General features: G+C 42.6%; 1 non-coding gene across 1 annotated transcript; it reads right to left on the minus strand.

The window, feature by feature from the left end:
* Positions 1–2945: 2945 nt before the first annotated feature.
* LOC118481506 lies at positions 2946–3052 on the minus strand. The gene has a single exon (XR_004865715.1). It is a non-coding gene; the product is annotated as a small nucleolar RNA R71 (small nucleolar RNA).
* Between the last annotated feature and the right edge of the window lie 1954 nt (positions 3053–5006).

A 5006-nucleotide genomic window follows, 5' to 3' on the forward strand; every position in this document is an offset into this window, starting at 1 on the left:
GCGTGTTTAAGCTATTTCCAGCCCTTCTAAGACCTGTAAAGCCATCTTTAAGGCCCTAAAATGATGCCTAAACATTGTGGACATGAAACATGCCCAAAAATATGTCGGATGTCGGTTCGTTTGGCCGTACGATCGCGATGTTCGCTTAATTACGACGGAATGCGCATAAGCGTGAAAGACGATCCAAATGACGCGATGAATGGATTTTTCTCATGCCAAACACTAAGGCATAATATAAGGATGCTTACATAAATTTTTGGATGTCCGGATGTATTCAGAACGTAAGTTATGCGCGAAAGTGCAAACTTAGGCACTTTTTGACACTTTTAGTCCCTGAATGATCCAAAAGTTTGTTTTAGCATACCAAACCTCTCAAAGCCTATTTCTAAGCTATGTAAAGGATATTTATGGTATGTTTAACTTATGGACATGTCCCGGAATGTTCGTTACAGTTCAAATTGGCATACTTTCGCAGTTTGTCAAGTTTAGTCCCTGTAAGCGAATTAACTTGTTTTTGCTATACCAAAGCCTTCAAAACTTATTTCTAAGTTATGTAAAGGTTATTTAAGGTACGTTGAGTATATGTTGATGTTCCGGAGTATTTGTCGCATTAAACTGAGTACGTTTACGCACTAGTTAGCGTATAACTCTCCAGAAAGCGATGTAGAGTTTGGAATTGAATAAAAGTCAAAACATGAAAATTGTGAAACACAATGAAACAAACATTGGGATCAAATTACATTATTTTATTGATAATTGAACTGTTTACAATGATTACAAGCACAATTGTTACACACGGGGCCGTGTCCAGCGGACACGGGGCCGTGCCCAGGCCTCTGTTCAGCCTATAAATAGGAGTGCTTGGCTTCATTGCAACTCATCCCTTGGCACACCACCTCTCTCACACTTCATCCACCACCACCCACCACCATCACAACACCATCATCCACCACCATCATCCATTGTCCATCATAAAGTGTGTGAGTCGTCTCGGGATCCAAGATTGATCGTAAGAGTTCTTGACAATCAAGGCCATGTTTGCCTAAGTCTCTTACATCACTTGGTGAAGACAAGTGTTTAGTATAATACTTTTTATTTTTAATCTTTTGCACTTTTTATTTGGTTTTGTATTAATGACTTTAATAACTAGTTGCTTATGTTGAAGGTGACTTTTCCTTATCGTTTGTCCGTGGTGTCTTGGCATTATTTTACTGTCTATATAAAATAAAAGATTTTCACCATTCATATCTCCACGGTCTATATGGAGGTATGTTGGCTACCTGGTCAGGGGTTAAGGGAACGGTTTGGTAAGGGTCTTGCCCTTGTTCAGCGTTTAGAGGTCCTGCAAGGGACCTGGGTCAAATTTAGTAGGATCTCCTTCAATACCCAAAGGTATTGGATGGCGGGGATCCAAACTCTTTGACCCCCTCATAAGTTAACTACTATTAATACTATAATCCGGCTATTTAGGACTGTATCCCTACTGACTCAGACTACTTAGTCGAGGGTAACGTCACCTCCAAAAGAGGGGGCTACCATAATTTGTATTAATAACTTAATTCACTATCTTTCAATAATCCGACCCTTTAGGACTGTATCCTTGCTGACTCAAACTACTGGGTTGAGGGTAACGTCGCCTTCAAAAGAGGGGCCTACTACAATAACTAAGATAATCTCTTAAACAAGTGCAAAAGTGCGAAAATAATCAAAGGTTATACTAATACACGAGTCGGATCCAAGTGATTCATCTTGTCTATCTGTTTTTATTTTTATTTTTATTTTTCAGCATTTAGTTAGTTTTATTTTCTTAGTTTAAAAATCTTTTCTAACATTTGATTTGATTAGATGTTGAGGATAAACCGGTACTAAAAGCTCTTGTGTCCTTGGACGACCTCGGTATCTTACCAACACTATACTACACGATGGGTGCACTTGCCCATATGTGTGTTTAGTGTTAGTGAATATCGTGTTTTATAAATTTAAAACTTGGCTAAAAAGTGTAAAAAGGGCTTAAAAGGTACATCAAAAATATATTACACTACACGCACATCAAGTTTTTTGGCGCCGTTGCCGGGTACACAAGGATTTTAAGAAAGTTAGGAATCAACGGCCTAATCATTTTTTTATTTTCTTTTTAATTTTTTAGGATTTTCTTAGTTTTTCAGCTTCTGCAGAGCTCAGCACGGGTCGTGCCTGGTCGGACACGGGCCGTGCCCAGCGTTGTTACTGGCAGTATTTAGTTTTCCAAGTTACAGAAGGCTGACCACGGGGCCGTGTCGGTGCAACACGGGGCCGTGTCCAACTCTCCAGTAACTGGGACCTGGAAAACAATCACTGAAACTCCGACCACGGGCCGTGTTCACTATGCACGGGGCTGTGGTGAACCTTCTGACTAGCATTCTTTTCTGTTTTTGTTGCAGAACTTGGAACCAGACGCCACCCCTACGTAGTGTATGAGCTCCAGTTCTAGTAAGGACATAAAAGAACCTCTAGAAGAACCCGAACGCTTTCTCAGAAAAAGACTAAAAGCCAAAAACCAAGAGAAGGTTTCGGGGAACCCACTTCCAATGGCGGACCAACGTACCCTCATGGATTATCTACGACCCACCGTAGGTAATCTTGGCGCCGCTATCAATGCACCGAATGTTGAAGCCAATAACTTCGAACTTCGGCCGCATTTGATACAGATGCTTCAGAACTCCGCAACCTTCCATGGGCTTGCGGACGAGGATCACCATCTACATATTACTAATTTCTTAGAAATATGTGATACCTTTCGGATCAATGGAGCATCAAATGACGCCATCCGCCTCCGAATGTTCCCTTTTTCACTAAAAGACCGAGCAAAAGCTTGGCTCAACGCCCTCCCAGCTGGATCGGTAAACACCTGGGATGAACTAGCCCAAAAATTTCTATATAAGTATTTCCCTCCCGCTAAAACGGCTAAATTAATGACTGAAATTAATACATATTCACAAGAGGACGGGGAATCCTTATATGAAACTTGGGAAAGGTTCAAGGAGCTATTGCGAAAGTGTCCACATCACGGCCTTGCGATATGGCAACAAGTATCCACTTTCTATAATGGGTTGTTGCCACACACAAGGCAAACACTTGACTCCAGCTCCGGGGGACTTTTAGGTAATCGCCGCCCGCATGAAATATATAATCAAATTGAGGAAATTGCTCAAACCAATTTTCAGTGGCACACTCCCCGAGGCAATAAATCCATTGCCCCGGGCGCCCATAAGGTTGATGAAAGCACTTCTTTACAAGCTCAAATCGAGGCCCTTTCTTCGAAAATAAAAATTTTGGAAATGACAAATACGGTCTCGGTTATGGCTTGTGAAGGGTGTGGTGGGCCACATGAAAATTGGAGATGTATGAAAGAAACAGACGGTCAACAAGAATCGTTAAACTACATTGATAATAGACCTAGGCCATCGGGTCCTCCAACGGGCACCTATAACCAAGGATGGCGAAATCACCCTAACCTTGGTTGGAGAGAACCCGACAATAGTAGTAACCAACAAAACCAACGAACGAACTTTCAACAACCAAGAAATGAGTCACAAAATTTCCCTGAACAACAAGGTGGACAAGAAAGGTTTGAAGATACTATATCTCGCTTCATCTCCGACACTGAAAAGAAAAACTCGGAGAGGTTTCTACAATTAGAATCAAATTTTAGAAATCAACAAGCTAGTATTCAAAACATCAAAAAACAAATAAGTCAACTAGCCCAAAATATCTCCGAGAGACCACAAGGCGCGTTACCAAGCAATACCGAAACCAACCCAAAAGCGCAAGTTCATCTCATCACATTACGGAACCGCACCGTGGGTCCTACGAAAGGCCCGCCGCCTACCGAGGAGACCATAACGCCGCCCCTACAAGAAAAGGGTTCCCCTCCCTCACCAGAGCCTACCAAAGCTCCTCTGGTTCCGTACCCCGGTAGGTTAATCCGTCAAAGGACCAACGAGCAATTCGCAAAATTTGAAAGTCTACTAAAACAATTGCATGTCAACATTCCTTTTATTGATGTCCTAACTCAAATGCCTAAATACTCTAAGTTTTTGAGGGACTTCCTCACTCATAAAAGGAAAATTGAAACATTGCAATTAGTTAACTTAGGCGAAGAATGCTCTGCCCTCGTACTCAACAAACTCCCCCAAAAGAAATCGATCCCGGAAGCTTCACAATTCCTTGCTCGATCGGAGACTCCCCCGTTCGTAATGCACTAGCCGACCTTGGGGCTAGCATTAACCTCATTCCCTCATCAATGTTCAAAAGACTCGGCCTAGGAAAAACGAGTCCTACAAAAATGAGCATACAACTTGCTAATCGATCCGTCAAATTCCCGCAAGGTGTCATTGAAAATCTCCTAGTTAAAGTCGACAATTTCGTCTACCCGGCCGACTTTGTCATACTTGATATGGAAGAAGACACCGAAGTCCCCCTCATACTAGGGAGACCATTTCTCGCCACCGCACAAGCAGTGGTAGACATGAATGACGGAACACTCACTTTAAAATATGGAGATGATGAAGTAAAGTTCGGGGTTGGAAAGAGAATAGAGGACGTTGATCCGGTCAATTACATGAAGGTTATTGATTCGAGTTTGGATGATGCTCTCCGACGGTGCAACATGGGATGCAAAACATCCCGCTCTGAAAACATATAACCTTGCCTTGGGTCTAGCCAAGGACCCTTATAAACGTGGCGCACCACGGAGGCAATCCGCATAACTATCCTTAGTTTAGTTTAATCTTTTAGTTTTAACTTGCAGGAATAAAACACACTTATGGTGGTAAAGGATGACAAGGGAAACGAGAAATATGGCCCCATGCACAAAAACAAAGCCATTCGACAACAATTTCTTCATTACAGTAAGTTCAGCACGGGCCGTGCCCAGCCAACACGGCCCCGTGCTGAACACCCTGCAGACAAATGCCCAGTTCAGGTAACTGGACACGGGCCGTGTTCACCGAACACGCCCCCGTGTC

This window comes from Helianthus annuus, chromosome 8 (assembly GCF_002127325.2).
Source record: "Helianthus annuus cultivar XRQ/B chromosome 8, HanXRQr2.0-SUNRISE, whole genome shotgun sequence".
NCBI classification, from domain to species: domain Eukaryota; kingdom Viridiplantae; phylum Streptophyta; class Magnoliopsida; order Asterales; family Asteraceae; genus Helianthus; species Helianthus annuus.